At 28.6% G+C, this 23,227-nt stretch overlaps 1 protein-coding gene across 2 annotated transcripts in view; it reads right to left on the reverse strand.

The window, feature by feature from the left end:
- Positions 1–23,227, reverse strand: part of LOC129958805 (uncharacterized) — a 205,479-nt gene that overhangs the window by 14,615 nt on the left and 167,637 nt on the right. The window contains exon 3 of one of the 2 annotated variants that reach the window (XR_008783319.1): positions 15,444–15,652. The exons of the other annotated variant lie outside the window; for it this stretch is intronic. The gene's annotated coding sequence lies outside the window, so the exon portion shown is untranslated. The remainder of the gene's footprint in view (positions 1–15,443; positions 15,653–23,227) is intronic. 2 annotated transcript variants of the gene reach the window in all.

Raw genomic sequence — 23,227 nt, forward strand, 5'->3', positions numbered from 1 at the left:
AAACAGTGCCATTTTTCGAGGAATTTGAAGTTATTATTTTCGTGATTTTTGATTTTCTAGTTAGAAATGAATATGTATATTTACTTGTTGTTTATATACGGACAGTGAGGCTTATAGTTAAAAAAGTAGTAACTCTTTATTAATATATACAATTACAATTTATACGCATACTTGAGATTGTATAAGTTAGTCCAATAACGGAAGTAACTCTATTTATATATGCAGTTACAATTTATACGCATGCTTGAGAATATATAAGTTCGTCCAATAACGCATGCTCCTCCTAAAAAGCGATTTCCAGTTATTCAGGCATATACCCTACATTGTACAAAAGTATTGAAATTTCGAAAGATTTTTTAATCAGAAATCTTACTTTTAAATTCCCTTGAAATTGTTCATTTTAAATGCACAAAAACTAGTATTTTCAAAAATAAATTAAAATTATTCCTTTCACTTTTTGTTAAATGTCCTTAGAAAGAAGCAAAAGATTTAAAACTTCTGAGAGAAAAATGGAAAAATCACATTGTAGTTCAATAAAAGATTTAAAAAATAAAAATTTCTTCATTTAAATTCTAAATAACTCATTTTTGCGTTACATAAATGACTATGATTAATAATTTAACATAAAATATATTCCGCTTTATCAATAGAAGAATAGTTTCATCTTAAAAGCAATCATCATGAAGTTCGGTTTTATCATCTGAGATTGTTAGTTTAAATAATGAATGAAGGCGAAGCATTCTATGTTATATTATTAATTATTATTATTATATATTTATGCATAAACCAATTTCATTTCTTGTTTTTAAAGACAGACATTTTTATAGGATTTCAAAACATTAATTAACGGGTTCAATACCGATAATAACACAACATATTTTAATTATACATAACTAAATAAATACCAAAGTAAAGTAATTAAATTTTAATGTATCATACATTTCTGAAAACTGAATACGTATCGAGAAGCGAACTTATTTTGTATATCTATGTTCATTAACAAAAAAAATTCACTTGATATGAATCTTAAAATAAAAATTAACGTCACGAAAAATTAAAAATAAATTAATTTTCAAGATTATGTTCCTCAAAAATATCGCTTGAGTGCAGATTATTGTGAAATAAAATTTTATTAGAATTTTTTTTTATAGTTTCAAATCGTTTGAGTTAGGAATCCAAATTTATATCTGAAAATTAATACTGAGAAATTTCAGAATATCTGACTTTGTCGATATATTTTAATAAATAATTTTAATGTTTAAAATAGAGTTTGCTTAAATTTTTATTGTATTTTTTAAATTGAATTATTAAAACATCATCCGTATTAAATGCTAAAACACTGACGTCACTAAGAAGAAGAAATTAAAGAATTTCATTAATAATTAATATTATAATTAAGTGCTACAGATTTAAAAGGAACTATTTAAAACGATTTCTTTACTTCGGTTCCAAGAAAACTCTAAAAAGAAGAAATAATTTCAGATGCGAAATTTCTTGCTTCTGTTATTATGGAAATTAAGAACAGCCACGGTAATTTTATTCTAAATTTTATATATCAATAGAAATTTCTCAAAGGGAAGCCTTTCTTGAATATACTGCTTCGTTAAAAGAGCTATTAGTTCTCCACCAAAATAATGTACTAATTTTCTACTTAATATTTAAGAACCAAGGTTTAAGAAGCATCTGCTCTTACTCTCTAGACTTGTTGTTGAAGTACTATTTTAATGCGTAAAGGTATTAGCATCAAATTCTAATTTTCATCCCCTTCAATTTTTAACTCCTTTTTGGATTTTCTAACCATAGTTTTCATTTATTTTCTAGAAACTAATGAACCTCATTATTCTAGATATAGATTCGTAAAGATGAGAGAAATAAATAAATTTCGAATAAAGTTTCATGTACCACACCTGGTACTTTAATTTCTTTTGAACTTTAGACATAATTTTTTTAATCAAGACTATAAATAGAAATTGATGTAAGAGTAAAAATTTTAAAAATCGGCATTTTTTGTCAAAGTGTCAAATGAAGCAATGCCTTCAATGCCGTCAATCTCTTTGTAGATTCCAATAATAAACTATCGTCATATAAGAGACTCAATAGCCCTGGTATGGGTACCGATACCAGATCAATTATATTTTGGCGAAATCGGTTACTTTGTCTTTGATAAGTTTTTAAGAGAAATTGTTTAAATAGGTATTCATGATTATTTATGCTTATATTACAACCAAGTTTTTTAAACTGTTAAGCATGTTGATAACAAATTCAATATAGTCCCAGTCTTGTAGTGTCCAGTAACTTTTGACAAGAGTAAATCAGATCTACGCTTTTCGCTCTGTCTCATCAGGGAATCCACGGAATGGGGATCGCTGATAAACAGTATAATTGGAGATTCTTCAAACATTCCATATTTTAAATCTTTCTGTACTTATCCCAAGCATTTTTTATCCTACGTATGAAAAATAAGTGCTAGCTTGATAAAGTGTTGTCATATACTTTTTCATTAACCCTAGTTTTATTAGTATCAGAGGCAAAATGATTCTGTCTCGACATACTACATAATCATGAAAGAGATTTCTGTTGTTGTTGTTGTTTCTTATGGCACTTGGCATAGACAAGCCCGCTGTTCGAATACAGCCGATTTAAGCCTGAGGGGGAGCGCCTCTTGTTTCTATAGTAGCTCCATCTAGGGCCAAGAGAACGACTTAGCTACACACACGTCACAACCCATTTTACGGGGCGGACTTCATTCACTCAACCACAGATCGTAATTTAGACCTGAATCAGAGAACGATCACTCCTGATCCAGTACCCCCAGTGGTATTACTCTCGACATGGAGGACTTTTTGACCACGGCAGATTTAACGCGCGTCAGCCACCAAGCACGCGGGAAGTCTTCGGCCGGCGAGGTTCGAACTCGCAACCTAAGGTACGCGAAAGAGATTTCTGTCTCCTACAAACATATTCTCTTTTCTTATTCAGTGGCAAAATTTGGCACTAATGCCCTATAAGCACAAAAAGCAAGAATATTTTGTATAGCCTCTTCGGTGATCAAAGAGAAGTTAACTGATTTTAGGTCTACTCTCCATTGATGATTGATATACACGAAATTTAATCATCTTGTTGACAAAAGTTATGATATCATATTCTTTCATTCATCATATTCTAATATTTTTCTTTTTTTTTTCCTTTCATTTTCCTGTGATTCATCTATTCATCTAGAAATAATTTTAAAAAAAAAACATTTTATAATTTAGCTACACTGAATTAACAAAAGAAGTTGAGTTGCTAGAGAAAACATGTTTTCAAATTTGAAATAGCACAGCTAAAATTAGTTTTAAAATCCCAACTTCCATTTTTATTGGACTGTTTTATTAAATAAGTTCACGTTATCATTTATATTAATTAAAAATAAATGATTTTTTCTGTTTTTCAAAGAGACTTCAGTATGATATTTCTTGTTGTAATTAAAAAGAAAACAACCTTTACAATTGAAGGTTGATATGACGGAACTACATGTTAAAAACCATCTTTGAATTGAAAGCTATTTCGATAAAGTTAAAATGTTTATCAAATAGTATCGTTCTTTCTGAATAGAAAATATTTCTTTCTGAAGAGTTCTTTCAGATAGAAAATTTGAATCTAATACTATATTCCTTAATGAAATAAACTCACAGATAATATTCCTTTTAGTTCCGAAATTAGATCCGAATTTTCAATTTTAATTTCATGCTTGAGCTGAAAGTATACTTCAGTACGTCTATATGAATGGGAAAATGTAGGCACATTCTCATAAGACTTTTTGGACGTGTTTATGTTATTAATTTAAAAGTATCCATGAACGCGTGAATGTTACTTATTTTGGAAACTCTTGTCAACAGTTTGATTTTAAATATATTCTCGGAAAATGTCAACTTTGTTACGAAAATCCAATTTAAAGAAAAGGCTTACAAATAGATCTTTGAAAAGGCTATAGAGGGAGTATTTTTTACAGTGAATTACTCGTCCGAATGATAAGATGGAACGTTAATTTCGTTTACGCTGTGTTATGAAAAAACGAACTAAGGTACCTTTCTGATCTTAAATTTGTGTGGGATTGATAAAAATGATCAAAACATGTTTTTAATATTTAGAAGGAAATGGCAAAATTTCAGCTTTTGACTTGAAGGGTTAATGTTCTAAAAATAAGAATCTTAACCATCTGAATGTGAATGTAGAAAGATAACTCTTTCTCATCAATTCTTAATACATTATGTATAATTATTATATACATTGTTTTATGTTTAAGGTATCAAATTTTTCATATCAATCTGTAATAATTAGTAAAAAAAATGTTCCTTACTATAGTAATATCAATTAACTTAAGAAATATTTAAGAAAAGACAGACATTGCATATCAATCTATAATAATTAGTAAAGAAATTAAGTTTCTTACTATAGTTATATCAATTAACTCAAGAAATATTTAAGAAAAAAAGGAAACTTTGCATACAGATATAATTTTAAAAGACTAAGCCCAACTATAATTTCTTTTATCCAACGCTTAAAACTGATATTAACCACTAATTTATAGTCATTGCAGTTTTTTCATGTCTTAATCTTTAGTCATTAAAATAACAAATAAAACTCTTAATTATCCATGACTTTCAGACTCCAAAATTTTCATTATAGCTAAATGAATCCTAATATCTTTTTAAAGATTAATTTTAAGATCTAATACTATATCATTATTTAATCACTGTAATGCCTAAATTCACAAACGGAGATTTTGCTTAACTTCCAAGCTGTTTAAATCGACACGAATGTTAAATAGAGGATTAGGGAAGCTATTTGATATATATATATTTTTTTCATTTAATGAGAATTAACTTCTACGATCCAATAAATTTACTCAAAAATGTCATTTTTTCTTCTTTTTTTAAAAAAGTCTAAATGAACGCATAATTTAAAAAGAGCTCTTAACACAAATACATATAAAAAAGGTTCTTCATTACGATACTGAATATGAATGGACAAATGAAGAGATGTTTTTTCCTCAACATTTATTCTCAACACAGTATGCTAAAGAAAGCAAAGATTTCCCATTTAAAGGATTGCATGAAATCAAAAATAAATAAAGTATAGGAATAGGAAAAAGATAAAGTTAATGAAGAGTCAGCTAAATTAGTTGAAATGATTTTTTTTTCTTTGTCCAGGCAAAATCAGGAAAAGTTTGAGGAAGACTTCTTTCTTTTTTCTTTTTTTTTAATATTTTTTATTGTGCATTTAACTTCTTATGGAATAAATCGAGAATATTTTATTTGTACAAGATAATTTTTTGAAAGCATTAAGTTCTCAATGGTTGCTAAATGACATAATTCTTTTTATCTTCACTGAAAACCATTTATCAGAAATAAAGACTGTTCGAAAACAAGAATACCGAAGTTATCAGCTCGGAGGATAAAACTCTAGGACGTGTAGGGAAAAAAATATAAAAGACCTCCTCTTAATTAGCCGGTCCTAGAGTTTGTATTCCTTTTTTCTTTCATTCATTTACGGAAGGGAAATGAAGGAAGAACTAGAAAGTGGAAGGGGAGGGGTGGAGAAGAAAAAAAATTGGAAATAAACTAAATCACAAACAGTTGATAAACCAAATGGAGTTCTTATGTAGTATCGAACATAGATTTAGAGGAAATTTGGGGAGATATATTTGGCGAATTTGTAGCACGAAATGACGCTATTAAGTAGAAGCTTTTAAAAACGGAACTCTGGTTGATGCTAATTACGAAAAAAAAAAAAAAAAATGGCGGCGTGTAAGCGGGGGGAAAAAGTTGAGAGTAAAAAGAAAAAAATAAGCAAAAACTCCCGTACATTAATTACAACTTTTGCGTATTATATGTCATTCTGCGACAAGTAATGAATCTTGTTAATGCGCTGCGACAGGAAAGTTTTTCCGAATATCTTTTTAACTTCGTATTCGTTATTAGACGAAAAGCTTTCATACAGAGGTTCCAATTGATGATTAATAATCCGAAAAATAAAGTATAAGCAGCCGAGGAAATTGACTTTTTTATCTCTTTTACTTGACATAAAACGTGTTGTAACGCGATGAGTAATGTATAACTGACCTCAATGTAGCAATTTTTATTCCGAGACGAGCTTTGACAAAAAATCGATGGAAAAAGAGGAGTTTCTTCATTTTTATTACATTTTTTTTAGATTTCCGATTTAAGCATTACAAAAAATTGTGAACCTACTCATGTAAAGAGTTTTACGAATTTTATTTATAATTATAAATGAAGCAAATTAAGATGGCACTTTGGTTTTAGGATTTTTTTTTAAAGTTTTTTTTCTGTTGCTCCATTTGAAAAAAAAAAAACACTTGAGGAAGTAATGAAATTTTGATGAGGTCTAGTATATTATAATTTTATAACAAAATTGAGTAAAATTTTTCATATTTTAGCATTCAAAATCCAAAAGGATATTTTTATATTATCTTCTCATAAAGATCATATAAACTGTACTGGTAATTTTTTTTAAACAAGAGAATCTACTCTTTAACAATAGAATATTTCCGAAGCTATAGGACGAGATGTGTCGACTCCAACATAGGAAATCCCGTACATCAGTATGATTTATATGTATCAAAACAATTAATCTCCTTTCACTTAATCATACGACACAGCAGAGAGAGAAAAAAATTCGATGGATGTCTCGGAAATTCTTATTGATGCAGCACTGCTTTGAATACAGTTCTTTTCACAGACAAGATCCAGTTTGGAGCCAGTTAATTGTTATATCCTTATATGGAGAGAAAAATGGCATCATTTCACATCTTCATAAGAAAAATAATCCCAATTTTGTGCACAAAGGCCGGAAAATCGAAGTGATGGTTTAAATGGTTTGGGCAGGTATGATTGTAGGTACATGACAGATCTGTAGATAATTACAGATCTATTATACAGATTTGCAGATAATTATAGATCTATGATACAGATTTGTAGATAATTAGAGATCTACGATACAGATCTGTAGATAATTAGAGATTTATTGTATAGATCTGTAGATAATTGGAGATTTATTATACAGATCTGTAGATAATTACAGATCTATTATACAGATTTGCAGATAATTATAGATCTATGATACAGATTTGTAGATAATTAGAGATCTACGATACATATTTGTAGATAATTAGAGATCTATTGTACAGATCTGTAGATAATTGGAGATAGATCTATTATGCATATCTGTAGATAATTACATATATATTATACAGATCTGTAGATAATTACACATATATTATACATATATGTAATTATCAATGAAATTCGATGAATGAATGTAATTTCATGAGTAGAAAGTTCAGGAAAAAGAATCTTGACACTTTTAATTTATCTTATGCTCGAGAAATCAGTTATATGTTCCCTTTAATGAACGACAATGCTTAGTGTTACAGAGTTCATTAATTTGGAGGCTGAATCTTGGAACAAATAATCGAGCTCATTTTGTGGTTTTCATGATCATTCCAACAAGAATATAATACAGCATCTATGGGAAGCTCTACGGAGAGGGATTTAGCTCGACTCGGGTCACTTTTGATTCTATGAGAACCATAGATTTCTTCCGTGCACAACAGGGGGAAAATATATCAGTATTTACAAAAGGTAGCTTTGTAAATTTCAACCATTTTAGCTGTATTGGTGAGAACAACTGCTTTATTGATAATGCAAGCATTTAATATTGAGAACGTTTCAAATATTTGCTAGTCGATCAGACAACTTCTTATCAGTCAAAACAAATAAATTTAATTTTGTAAGCCAAATTTTCTAGGATTATGTTTTTATACAGCTACATTAAAAGATCTATTATAACTTTCCAAAAAAGAAATTTTAGTTTATGTATTTATTGAAAAAAAATAAGTGACCTTTCATTTCTTTTAGTAAAGTAATTCATTCACACAGTTCGTTTCAAAATTTAATTAACGGGTTCAATGCAGATAATAACACAATATATTTTAATTATATATAACTAAATAAATACCAAAGTAAAGTAATTAAATTTTAATGTATCATACATTTCTGAAAACTGAATACGTATCGAGAAACGAACTTTTTTTGTAGATCTATGTTGAGTCACTTGATATGAACCTTAAAATAAAAATTAACGTCACGAAAAATTAAAAATAAATTAATTTTCAAGATTATGTTCCTCAAAAATATCGCTTGAGTGCAGATTATTGTGAAATAAAATTTTATTAGAAGTTTTTTTATAGTTTCAAATCGTTTGAGTTCAAATCTTTGCGAGTCCATCAGACAACTCTTTATCAGTCAAAATGAATAAATAAATTTAATTTTGTAAGCCAAATTTTCGAGGATAATATTTTTATACAGCTACATTAAAAGATCTATTCTAACTTACCAAAAAAGAAATTTCATTATGTATTTATTGAAAAAAATAAGTGACCTTTCATTTCTTTTAGTAAAGTAATGCATTCACACAGTTTGTTTCAAAATTTAATGCGTCTGAGCTTTAAAATCGAATGTAATGTGTGCGAATGTAATATAATTAATCCTATTCATTGATATACATGCATTCACATTAAATCAGGCGATTCAGTTATAATTTTTCAATGTTGAAAAATGTTAATAAAATGTTGCAAATTTAAAGGCGTAGTACAATTTTGCAACGGAATATTTAAAAAATATATATATGATTATGAATTTACTGCTTGCTTAATGGCTTTATACGTAAGCCGTGTATTATATAAAACTAAATTTATCTGCTGTTATAGACAGAATTAATAAATAGAATTTTAATTTCAACAAATAATACTGCAGAGATTACTTTTAACGATGCAAATATTCTTTTGGGTCATAAAATTTTTATTAATATACAAAATGCACTGCTGCCAAATAGTGCTCAATATCACTATGAAAAGGGCTTTGGTATACAAATTACACCGTCGTAGTTTATAAATTGTCTTATTATGTATTCTATTCATATTATTATGTGCATGAAAGAAGAAATGTTTTTAATTTATCCTTAAAAGCGAATTCTTTTGCTGCTAAATGTAGTCTCCTCGAACTAATTTAAATGCATTAAAGATTCAAGCTTTATGGTGTAGTTTCAGGTACTCACGGATAACTCTAGACTCGCATTGATGGCGATGAGGTCTAGATTTCAGAACTCTAGAATCATAGGTTTGAAATTAAATTTCTTCAAAAATTTGCCTGTATTGCCTTAATCTCGTTATATCTGCAGTGACGGGTTAGTGCTGGTGTCATTGCTTGAAGTGTGACGTGTGGTTTATATCTTGTCTTCATTATCAAACCAAGGTTCAAAATTAGGAGCTCCATGTCAGAAATGCCTTTGTATAATTTCAGAAAGGGATGTTAAGATAACTAGACTAAAATTTATTTTTTATACAACACTTTTACAGCAAATCCTTTATAAATATGCATGTTGTGTTATTCAATTATTCAATTCTTTTATATTTTTCACCATATTATTATAAAATCTAACACCGTATAATTCTAGTAAAAGTTCTGAATATACACTTGAAAATTGATAATAGTAAATTGCTTTATTTATATTTCAGTTCTTACTTATATTTTTAGAATTTCTAGTTTTAATTTACACGCTTAATTAAATATAGTTAGTTAAAAATTTGCCCACATTGGTTCTTGGTGTGCCAATCAAGTTCTAGAAGGTTCGGGGCGAAGGGAGGGGGGGGGGGTTAAGTGATCTGATGATAGCGCTCCAAATTCGGAATTATTGGGCACTATTACATCAAAGCCGGTTGGGTTCCCATTTAATATGCTTTTGAGTATATTTTTTTTTTAAAAAACCTTACTTGTCTTGATGTATGAGTTTGGACAGTTGAATGCATTTCAGGTTTCCTTGATGAGCCAGCATTTTCGTCATCTGACCACGTTACCAAATTACGAAGTTCATCTCAAATTACACCTCATGTAGCCTTAAAATTGGAAATAACTAATGATGATTTGGAGTTAAAATGTTCACATACATGCGAATATGCATACAGACAGACAATTCAATTATGGATTCGGTCCAAAATTTGACACACATAAAGAGTCACGAGAATAAAATCACGGGTATAAAATTTCGCCTATCAATCTCAATGCATTTTTATATTCTGACACTGATGAACAGACAGATAAACAGATTTCATGTCGGTGCATTTGTTTAAAATTTGATAAAGATCTCCATTATTTTTTTATTGATCACATATCAAATTTCATCTTTCTAGCTGGTTCCGTTTTTAAATTCATTTAAAAATGGATTTTTTTTTTTTTTTTTTTGCAAAATCGAAGAGATTTTTGATCCGTTCCGTAATTTTCTTCATTTCAGAAACATGAAGAAATTTCTGAAGATTGTAATATTTTTTGTTTCTGTACTTAATATTCAAAGATATAAAAAAAAGAGGATTTTTATGTCAACAAATAAAAAATAAATAAAAACGAAAAAATTGTTATTGATTGCAACTCGGGATGCTTAAAGTTAAAAATTTTCTAATCATAACTGTTGTCATGATTTAACTGTTTACAGATTGCATTGTTGCATTGTTTATTCTTAAAAAAAATCCTTCTTTCATCATAAATGTAATTTCATTTTTCTTTGGTGTCCTTGATTTTCAAGCACACTATTTAACTGCTTTCATGTTCGCAAAGACAGAATTTTGTAATCAGTTTTTCGTTCGCTACCTGATATGCTAGAAATGTGAAATGTCATACTATTGTGTATTTTCGATCAACATGCATCATTTTATCTTTTAAAGTCAAATTATCAGTGAATAATTGATTAAACTATGATCACATATTAGTAACGCTAACTTATAGTGAGTTTGAGAAACAATTGTTTATGCGTTTATGTATATATTAAGGTGTCCCATAAGTTTCTTTTCTATTTCTAATATGAAATGGATACTCAATATTAATGTTTAATATATTATTTATTATGTTATATAAGAACCTTTTTTCTCTATTATCTTCTTCCATCTCTCAGGAAGCCTCATTAGGCCTTCTTTCCAAAATTATTGAGTTTTGGACAAGAAATAATCCTCGAGGTGAGCTATTATTTCTTTGATGGATTTAAAGCGCTTATCGTGAAGAGAATTTTTTAAGAACAGACAGAAGTGATAATCAGATAAAGTGAGATCTGGAAAGTATGCAGGATGAGGTAAAACACCCCAATCAAACTGCAAGGGCTTTTTCCTTAAGAGTAATGCAATATGTGATCTCGAGTTGTCATGATGAAAATCTACGCCTCGTCGGTTCATTAATTGTTTCATATTTTATATATATTTGCTATGGCAGGTTTTAATTTTTCCAGTTGATGAAAGTATTTCGTAGAATTTATTTCACCTTGCGGAAGGAGCTCGTAGGAAATTACGCCTTTCCAACCCCACCAAATGGGCAAAAGTTTTTTTTTTTTAGTGAAGTCCCGGCTTTGCGACAGTTTAGAGCTCTGGGACGACTGAAACCGATGGCATAGACGTCTATTAGATAAGCCTACATGTTTGCACAAGTAGAACCGGATAAGGACATTCATAGCGTGATAAGAAAGAAAATTTTGAGACACCCTTATAACTTTTGAAGCCGAGTCTTAGCCGAAGACAGAGATGACACTTTGAACTTTTAATTTCGTTTTATTCCATCCCGGGTGGCATGATTAATGTACAAGCAGAAGCGATGAACACATCAACACAGAACGACACAAAATGAATAAGGAAAAGCTTAAAAAGGGTGGGAAAATATTTTCCCAGTGTTTATATACTGTGAGATTCTGATCGGGATTTCTCTACACGTGGCTATTCAGGTAAGGGAATTATAGGGGTCTTTTAAAAGAAAGGGCTTGGCTGGATAGTTTTTTTATCCCTTCAACTGGTGTGTGGGTACCGCCGATCTAAGCAATTTTACAAAGCTTCAGTTGAATTAATTAAATAGAAAAGGTGGAATGGGATCAGGAAATAAGAGAACATTTTAGATTTAAGTTAGTATGGGCTAAATTAAGCTAAAAATTTAGGAAATTAATTAAGTTTAAATTAGATTTTAAAATATCATTGCATATATATATATATATATATATATATATATATATATATATATATATATATATATATATATATATATATATATATATATATACAGTATACAGTATACAAGCAGAAAAGCAAAAAAATAATATAGCAGTTTTTATGTAGCAACAGAAATAACAAAAAATAAAATGAAAATCTAAGGCAAGCTGAAGTAAAGGGCTTAAAAAAGAAAAAAAACTATTTAAAACATAAAAAAAAGATATATATATATATATAAAGCACATAATGGACAAATGCAAAAAATGCTGCAATTCAGGAAACATTGTGGAAATAAATTGGAAACTGATATTAAAATGGAAAAGAACGTAAATAAACTCGCCAAATAGTACATTAATTTGTTCATCTGGCAACCCTCGCAAACGCACGTTACTTGATACATCTCAGATGAGTCGGAGATCCACTGGCACGGAAAATCTGTTAAGTTTTTTTTTCTTTATTATTTACCTCTTTATAGTTCTATTTTTATTTTATTTTTTAACATAAATACATTATGCACTTTCCTTTGAATTTTTATTTTATTTTGTATGCCTTTTTGTATCTCAGGTTTATTTCGTTTTACCATCTCTATACCAATGAGTTCTATAGCATTTGGAATGAAGATATTTCACTAATCTGCCTGATATTGTCTTCAAAAAATACTGTTATTCCTTTTCCTTCCCATAATTCCTTCGATTTCAACAACTGATGACCAAATTAATGCTTTGTTTGCCAAGTTTATTTGCTCTTTATTTCCACTTTAATATCGATTTACAGTAAATATATAATATAGTTTTGTAGATGAGTAGACAAATTTGGCATGGATTTTAATTTATTTTTGCATGGGAGAACGTGATTTCTATATGAGGACAAAGATGGAACCTGCCTGTTCGCACCAGAACAAAAAGCGAAATTTTGAGAAAATTTTCACGTTGCTTTTTACTGGGGCATTCTAATAGGAATCTCTTTGACACGTGTTGATTAAGGAAAAGGAATCTTAGGTATCTTTGAAAGGAATGGCATGGACGTAAGGGTTTTTATCCCTCCACTTGCAGCGTGAGAAATGCAGTCAGCAATTTTTCAAAGTGCGTGTTAGAAATATCGTTAGACATTTGGATCAGCAAAAGACTTTAGAATAAAATAATATGGGCTAATTTCATATAAAGAAATAAGAAATTAATTAAGATTTAAATTATATTTAGAGATATCATTATATATATATTTATGTATAATTTAAATAAATATATCACTCTTGTTAAATACATAAGTAAATTGTTTTTCAAGAGCTGTTTTAATCTGTTATTTTTTGGTTAAATAAAAAACAACCATCTCTCTATCTTTAAGGGGCAGTGTATAAATTAGTGTTCTAAACCAACCTTCGCGCGAAGGGGAGCGAGCATCAATTATGCTGGTCCGAGAAAAGTTTTACTATTCGTCAATTTATTTTTCAAAAGTAGTTTCATGAATAATTTATTTTATAATGGATATATTCCAAAGTGAAAATTATTCATGAATTTGTCGGGAAGCCAAAAACTTTGAATTTGTCAGCGATGAAATGTTTATTTTAAGCATGGGACTCTTCATGAATATGGTAGAAAAAATTTTGAAACATCAAGCATCGAAATCTTTAGTATTCACGAGAAACTTGCTTATAATTTTTCTTATTATCATTCATTGATTAGTAAGATGTCCTCTCAACATCTCAATTTTTTTATCCGAAATTTAAAAAGAGAGGGAATTTATGTTAGATACGTAACCATCTATTTTATTTCAGTGGCTACATAAACGTGCTTATCCGTGCGAGTATAAATAATAAAATTAAATGTCTGGTACAATTTGATATAAAATGTCATTACTCTTATTTTTTCTGCACAATATCACTTGCTGTGATATTTTGGAAACAGCCTTATTAAAAAAGGCTATATAATTTGTTTAAGAACTATTTTATGCTCTTAATTGTTATATACCATGTTATTAATTTCATTCTTAGGATAAAAAAATTATGTTCATAGTTTAAAATTAAACATTATAGCGATAAAGGCTTTATAAACATTTTTATGATTGCTTGCCTTCTGCAATTGCATATGAAATTTTCGGAATCTATTTAAATATCAACTGATGTAGATAGGGTTAGTTAAATTTTATTTTGAATTTATTTTGTGGAATAACATTTCAAATTTTGAAAAAGGCTAAATTCACACATATAATTTCTAAGTATGTATGCTTTTTAGAAGTCAGACCGCATATTAAAAGACATAGATCAATTGTATCGAAATTTTATGGTAACAAAATATTCGTCATGGTGGAGGGGGGGGCAACAGCCTTAGGTGAAATTTATGAAGAAAAACTAAAGGTTCAAATCTGACTTGTGAAAGAAATTCCATCAATAGAGAAAATAAAAGTAAAATTAGATATACATCGGCGTAAAAAAAAAAAAAAAAAAAAAAAAAAAAAAAAAAAAACATACCTAGAACAATTTTTGCATTAAGGTGTCTTGAAAGATATTCTTTCTTTGAATGGTGCATATTAAATCCCGCCTACTCTCATCAATACTGTGAACAGATTTGAAATTGTTATATCATTTAAAAGGTTATATATATTTCTATAATCTCTATTCGCCCATTCTTTCTTTCAATTTGAAATCTTTGTAAGAAAAATTTGCATAATCCAAGGACATGAAAAGCTTAGTGGAAGGATACTATAAATTGATTCAAATGAAGAAAATATATGCTTGAAATCAAATCCAGAAATGATATAGGAGTAACTTATAATCTTGAGGAGATATTAGGGAACGTTGAGGAGAATCCAATCATTAGCATCTGAAAACTTTCAGAAAAACATAATTTACACATAGAGCAATATATAGTGGTGAAAAATGCACAGGAAATCTAAAGAGATTCCAAGAAATTGACCCCACAACAAGTAAATATTTGAATGAATGCCCACATCTATTCTGGGAATATCTTCTAACCTCCTGATTAATAAAGAAATATGATGAGAAATGGGTATACCGACGAAACCCAAATAACTGGAATCAATAGGTGAATATATGTCAAATATACAAGTCAGAAACCATCAATAACATGGTTTCTGATTTGATGACTTATCAGGAGCCATCAATAATTATAGTTTCTGATTTGATGACTTATTAGAGCAAGTAATAATGATGGCTTCTGATAAATCAAATTTCAAACCAGCATCATAAAAATTTATAACCAGCATTTAGTGAGGTTTAAACAGATGATTAATTTCAGACGATTCTACTAGAAAATCAAAATGTGTTTAATGCACTCTGTTGTAAATAGATTTATATCTTATGATATGATACACGTAGTTTTTTTTTATTTAAATCAGATAAGAAAAGTCTTACTTTGGGTGAAGAGCTCTTGTATCAATAAGACAATGATATATTTCATACTTCTCGTAGGGTCCAATACAATTTAAAGGATCTTGAAGGAAGGAATTTTTTATTATGTATAACATATAATCAGGATTTTGTTTTATTATACTGTCCATGGTATCAGGTTTCGGTTAATGACAACTTGTTTTCTCAGTAGTAGCTTTTCGAATGTTGATGATCTGTAAAAGAAAAAGGTGTCCATACATGTATCCAAACTAACAAAATGGTACCACTAAGAGATCTCTCAGCTACAAAAAGACAGCATGAAACCATCATCCATGATGTACTATGCTTTTCCTAATGTTTGGCTTTTTGTATTCGCAGTACAAAGTTGGATTGTAAAAAATGAAAATTTTGTCTAAAATTATTCAGAATGCGAAAGGAAGTTAAACATAATTCCATATCAGAGATGGTCAAGATCAGTCCAAAGCAATACGGACAAAAGACGAAAAACTATTAATGGTTGTTTCTTTCTGACAAAAAAGAAATTAATTTAGAAGGACCTGATGGATTACAGTATTCTTCATCTGTTTGTTTGTATTTTTATTGGCGGGGGATTTTTAATAATGTCTAACATATAATATTGTTAACTTGGGTTTCCTTTCGAATTCTGATAATTTTAAACATAATATTTACGATAATTATTCTGAATGCGTTCTACATTTAACCTTAATCTTACTATTATTTTCTTTGCTGAAAGATTTTTATTCACAATGAGCACACAATTTAAACATTTTGCTCTTTCTGATAAATTTCATTTACGTCTATTGCTTTACTCCTTTCTAAAGAATATTTTTCATCTATAAAATCTGATGCAATTAATTTTCATCTTTTAATATAATGGATAAATAAATGAAAAAAAATGCATGGATAAGAGTGAATTCATCCAACTTTGAACTCTGACATATTATTCGACGTATATCTTATCTAATATTCAAAATTAAATTTAACTATTCAGATATGCGTCATACAATATTTAAAATGATGCTAAAAGTTTCATATGCTATTGAAGCAGGGGTAAGATAAATTAAAATTAAAGAAGAACAGACCATATACCCTGATAATATTTTGTCTCAGACTAAAAATGAATTTCTATACCATTAGCATATCTAAATGAGTTCCGTGCTTAATTTGAATATAAATCATTTTTTAAATGAATTATATTCCTATTATATGAGTTTGCTCTTTAAGCGTATAATAATCAATATTTTACAGAAAATATTTGGTCTCATATAGCATGTAATATAAGTAAATGGAGTTTATACCCATGCTAATAATTATTATAGCGCTAATAATTACTACTTTTACTGAAGTTAGTGTAGGTTAATGGGAAACATGCGAGCAATTATCTTTATAATAACTATTATATTATATTAAACTGCATCTTGTCTGAATTAATGGAGAATTTACTAATTATTAAATTTGGATGAATGCAATATGAGTGTGTAAATAATACTTTAATTGCTATGACATCCAAAATAAAGAAGAAATATTTTCGTATTATAGAATTTTTTATAAATAATGATAATGAATATAAATGAATATAAAATAATGAATATAAAATCTAAACTAAAGTTTATTTCACACCGCAACTTCAATGCATGTCGCAGAATCTGTGCAATATAGATGAGCTATCTATGTAGATGAGCTATATAGATCATGTGCAATATAGATGAGCTATATAGATCATGTGCAATATAGATGAGCTATCTATGTAGATGAGCTATATAGATCATGTGCAATATAGATGAGCTATCTATGTAGATGAGCTATATAGATCATGTGCAATATAGATGAGCTATATAGATCATGTGCAATATAGATGAGCTATCTATGTAGATGAGCTATATAGATCATGTGCAATATAGATGAGCTATATAGATCATGTGCAATATAGATGAGCTATATAGATCATGTGCAATATAGATGAGCTATCTATGTAGATGAGCTATATAGATCATGTGCAATATAGATGAGCTATATAGATCATCAGCTATATAGATGAACTAGGTTAAAGAAAGTAGCATATGCGCGACGCGCTTTCCAAATGCAGAACAGAAATAATAGACAAAAAGATTAATTTGCTTCTTAGAATTAAAAGGAAATAAATTTTGAGGGGATGAAATTTTATTAAATTAAAATTTATATTCCACTAGTAGGTATACTTGACGTTGCTTTCATGCTTTCCATTAATAAAAAAATTAAATATTTAAATAATTATCACACAAATTTCATTAAAATTCTTTTCATACTTTTTTATTCGTGTGAAAAATTTGAAGTACTTATAATATAAAAAAAATATTTATAGCTTAAAATTATGACGTCTCAAATCAACTGTGGAAAGCTAAGCTAGTGTAAACGTCATATTCGAAAATGTAAAAATATATTGAATATTTTGCGCGCGACAGAAATTTCGATACAATATCGTTTGAAACCTTATTTTGTACTAAATGATTTGGTACACCAAAGAATTTTCTCGAAAAACCACAAACATTTTTTTTTTAAATCACAAAAAGCGTTTTTTTTTTCATAAATTATTAATAATTTTCAAAGAATGATATAAAATTTGGCTAGAAATTATGAGTGGAAATTTAAATAATTAGTTATAGCTTGGAATGTGAAGGCGAACAACGAATTTCCATATAATCCAATGTTACAAATAGATTGTCAAATGTGAATCAATTTTTCAGTAACAAAAAAAAAAAAAATAAGAAATACTTTCGGAAATCCTTAAAGTAAAATAAATTTTAAATAACTATATATATATATATATATATATATATATATATATATATATATATATATATATATATATATATATATATATATATATATATATATATATATATATATATATATATAAAATGATCTTTAATTTCGTTTACTAAACAAATCTTATAAGCTACCATGTTGTTTTTTTCACACAATTCTGTGCATATTCAAAGGAAATAGTTTTTATTTATTAAAAAATAGCAATTTAATTCATTTGGGTTGAAATCTTCAATAAAGCCTTCTTTATTTGTCATAGTATTTGTGCTTAGAATTTGAAGAAAATCTTCTAAATAATTTATTTCTATTTGCAACAAGAAAATTGATATTTCCATCATATTTATATATAGACATGCTTTTGACTTAAACTATTATTTCTATCTTAAAGAAATAATAGTTTAAATTAAAAGCATGTCTGTATCCTATTATAGAAGTTTTGCAAAACACATAATAATATTTATTTTTCTAATTTTTTTAAATTGTCAAATACGCCAAAAAGAGAGAGAGAGAGAGATAATTATATAGAAAAAACTTATTTCTGTTATCTACATGCATATTTATCAGTAAGAAGAGTTTTAAAAGATTTATTGTTCGTTTCGAAATTAGTAATTTTTGAAATGTCGTTAATGCATTTATTTTGAAATATAACATGAAAAATAATTCAGTCTTTAAGTCTTCTTACATTTTTATTATTTTTCACATTCCAATATTTTATCAGCACACAAATTTGGAAATAGCTTCCAATTTCAAATCATGTTTCAAAACTCGCACTTTGATAAAATATCACACTGCCGCTTAATTCACTATAGCAGAACATAATACGCTGAAGACTTTCCAGCGAGTAAGGAATTAACATATAACATCTTATATAACAGCGAACAGACATATAATATCTTTTATCACTTTGATTTCGTACAAACATTTCAACATATTATACCATTTAATTATCTTCACTAATTAAAAAATGTCATTTCAACTCACAATCAGCAATGTTGCAACACTGATTAACTCTAAATAATCCGATGACTTACACACATGAAGCCCAAAATTATTTCAAGTATTCTAATCTGTCTTGCACAATAATCAAGGCAGCCACCGACAAATTGCAAATTAGCATAACAGCTTAAAGGGTTTTCCTCGTATATTAATAGACTTCGTGAACACAAAAACCATTCTGACTTAACAAACATCTGCTTAACCATATCTGGAATTACACTGAAGTAATTGGCTCTGTCAGCCCGCGTTATTTATTCTCAGCATGCTTATCAATCTTGAATTGATTAATAAATTATACGAAACTTCTAAGAAAAGTACAAACTAGTTTTCAAATATTATGTTAAATCTAACCATATATGCTTAAGTATGGTTCAGTTTAGGTTTGACTTTCTTAATGGGCTCGCAGATAATAAAGATGATTACAAATTTTTAGGTGTTTTCACATGCATTTCATTAAGCACTTTATGCATGAATTATGAGGTATTTTGTCTAGTTTGTGTATATTTTTAGATTGATTGTTAGCTTTAGTATTTTATATGATACCAGAAAGATAAGCGACATCAATATTTATATATCGCGTCTCTCTCTTTGGCTAAAATAAATCTTTCTCATATGGAACAATGCTGATAATAATGCATCTAAATATATCTTATATGCATTACTCCTGTAATTTTATTTATCAATGTATTAATATTAGTTAATTTTTAAAAGTAATTATTTTAATTCCATAAAAATTGTATTCAATCCTCAAATTTTATTGTTAGTTTAGTAAAATTGAGATACCATTTTCGTGCTACAAGAGAGATGTTTGGTAAGAATTAAAACCGAGGTTATATCAGTAGGACAGCGCTTGAAATTGCACACATTTCTCCGAAATTCCAAACCTTACCAATGAAGATCATTTTTATGGAAGTCGTTCATTGAGTCCACAGTAAATGAAGTCAAATACGCTGCATAATAGAGAACGAATAATATTTCAACCATATTCCAGGAAACGCGGAAAAAAGATAACAAAAAGATAACCAAGATGTGTTTCCTATTTGGTAAATCACTAAATAGAAAAGCAGTAATCTCAGCAAAAAGGACTAGAAAGTTCACTCTGCGAACTCTCGAAAGAGGCAATTATTAAATCGCCCTGTTAGAAAACCTATATAAACTCGAAAGGCCAAAGCGTGACACAATACGTAATTTTTCAAAGCAATCTCCATATCTTGGTTCCTAATGGAGATACGGCCATAATTCTTGAATTTTCCAAAGCCTTCTTTTCTGTCGCAGAAGTTGTTAAGTAATCTCTAAGACTGAGGATCATTGAATCATCCATTCAGCAACCAATTAGAGTTTCTGTAAATCTCTCTTTCCAATCGCAAGGAAACGATGCAACAGATTTGTTCAATATCAACGTGAATGTGTTCGTACATAGTTGGTATCTTTGATGCGATGTTTATGGTGTTGATTTCGTAGACAGGAGTCATTTCATGTAATTTTCAGAATTTAATCCATTTGAATTGTAGCTGGTATACACGTACTGGCTATAACAGGAATAGACAGAGCCTGAGTTTGTTTTTGTTTTCGCTTGTTTTCATACATTTGATTCGAAAGGATTTAAAAAACACCATCCTCTCGTATATGACATTTTTCGGAAGGATTCCAATCTATGATCGTCAGTTTCTCAAGCCGTGATTCTGATAATTTGTTAATTTTAATGCCAACATTTGAGGATTAGAGCATAGCATATTTGCGTCACTGTTACACTAAATTTCCACTCAACATATTCATTTTGCACGTTGTACGCTAAAACCTCTTATATTTATTATTTCAGAATATTTTGTAATATGTTAGGAGGTGAAACTTTTCTCAAATATGAGTTCCAACTCTAATACTGCTTGTGTATCATTAAAAACTACATTTGGACCTCAAGATCTCTGCAACGTGTTCAAGTTAAATGTTTGAACGTGTTCAGGTCCAAAAATAAATCAAAGCCAAACGCCGATATCTCTAAAAAAATCGCCAAATAAGAACCGTTGATTAAGTTATGAACTATATTTAATTTTAAATAAGCGCGAAATATAGAAGTAAAATGATGCCAAGCCTGTCGATACGACCATAGAAAAAGTGTGTCTAGCATATAATAATTTAAGAGACAAATTTCATGTTTTTACTATTAAAGATGGTACAATTGTGAATAATATTCATTAATTTTTCTTTTTTGAAAAAAAATTTACAAAATATCACAAGACTTAATTTTTAAATGCATTGTAGAAATGTCAATGGGATTTCATTTTTCCAAATTAAAAATAAAATATTTTCCTAAGAAATCAATAAAATTTTGAAATGTAGTTTAACTGAAATTTTATTTAGCATAAAAAAATTCTATATTTTTCGGAAATTTATGCTAAAATTTTAGATGAAATCCTCTTGTACGATCACTGAAATTTTAGCATAATGTTTTTTTTTTTTTTTCCTTTATTTTAGATCTAATCCACACATTAGTTTTTCCTTAAGAGACAAAAACAAAAATCGATTTGCGGATATTACATTTATTTTGCTTACCACTTTAAGGCCTATTTTTAATTTTCTCATTTATCTGTGTTGTTATACTTCTCATCAATTATTTCATTGTAAAAGGCTTATTATTTTATATTTTTCTTTTCTAATATTTGATACTTAACAATATCTAAGAAACGAAAAACTAAGATTTTTCTAAAGCAATAGGTATTATCAGAGATGGCTTTTATTCGGTATTCTTTACCGAAATCAAAATATAATGAAATCAATTCATATAATACAATAATTTCAAACATAACTGTGCATGTCATTTAGCATCTCCTTGCATATTACCCGTAGATGCATTATGAAGTTATGTGTTTTTTCCTTCGCCAAACAGTGGCTTAGTGGGTTTGGACATATATAGTATGACTCATAAATATGAAATGGAGGAAAAATTTAAGGTTTCTAAATTCTGGATGTACTTTTAACCACCATTATTCATAAAATGATAGTCCGACGTGAGCTGCAAATTTGTCACTAAACTAGAGCTGGGTGACAGAAATTAACCTAATTTTTCTCACCAAATCAAGAATGCGGCTCAGTTTCTCCTGAAAGTTAACTGGGAAGATAATTTACTGTTGTCGAGGAGAGATAAGTCTATCTTCTTAGGCATCCTAATATCACTAGGAGTAAAAGAAAATAACATACTTCTTCTTTATCAAGTGTCTTTAATTCATGGACACGCCAACATATACTTCATTAAGATTAGAACTACCATTACTTTTTCTCCTGAAAGTTGCACAGTGATTTCCAGTTGTCACTGAGAATGAATTGAGTTTATCCAGACTAACTTATACCACTTGCCTTCAATGCATTCTTAATGAAGAAAGCATTCCTCCTTTATCACTGAAATTATTCAAACAGATTTCAATGCATCTTTTCATCGTCGCGAAAGCAAATCAGCGATGAAGAAAGTATCAGTCAGCAAGTTAGTAATACATTTTAACAAAAGAGAATAAAATATAAATTTTTCATATTATTTCATCGAATAATTTCGAAACTCTTATGTCGAAATTCCTCTATTCCCTCTGATATGAGGATTAAAATGATGAGTCCTATTGTCACATCTTTAATAGGAAATTTCGAAAATTTTCTAAGAAACGGCGAAACTATTGAGAGATTCTTTTAAAGAAGGGGAATCTGATGGTGCAAAGAGAATCGCAAATAAATTTTAAAATATCATACTGTGGTCTATAGAAAGCATATTTATCGGCTGAGTAGTTCGTTAAAAGATTATTGAGATCTGCTTTGAATGCATTGAATGGCGAGAAAATAAAACATAAAATTTCCGAATTCATTACAAATTGGATATAAAATGTAAGGCTAATAATACGAATATTTCAGAAACACCTTATGCGTATATTGTGAAAGATTTTATTATTTTAGCACCGTGATAAAATTTATTAACAGTGGCTATTTCCAATATTCAAGTTGATTTGAGT

This window comes from Argiope bruennichi, chromosome X1, assembly GCF_947563725.1.
Source record: "Argiope bruennichi chromosome X1, qqArgBrue1.1, whole genome shotgun sequence".
Classification (NCBI taxonomy): domain Eukaryota; kingdom Metazoa; phylum Arthropoda; class Arachnida; order Araneae; family Araneidae; genus Argiope; species Argiope bruennichi.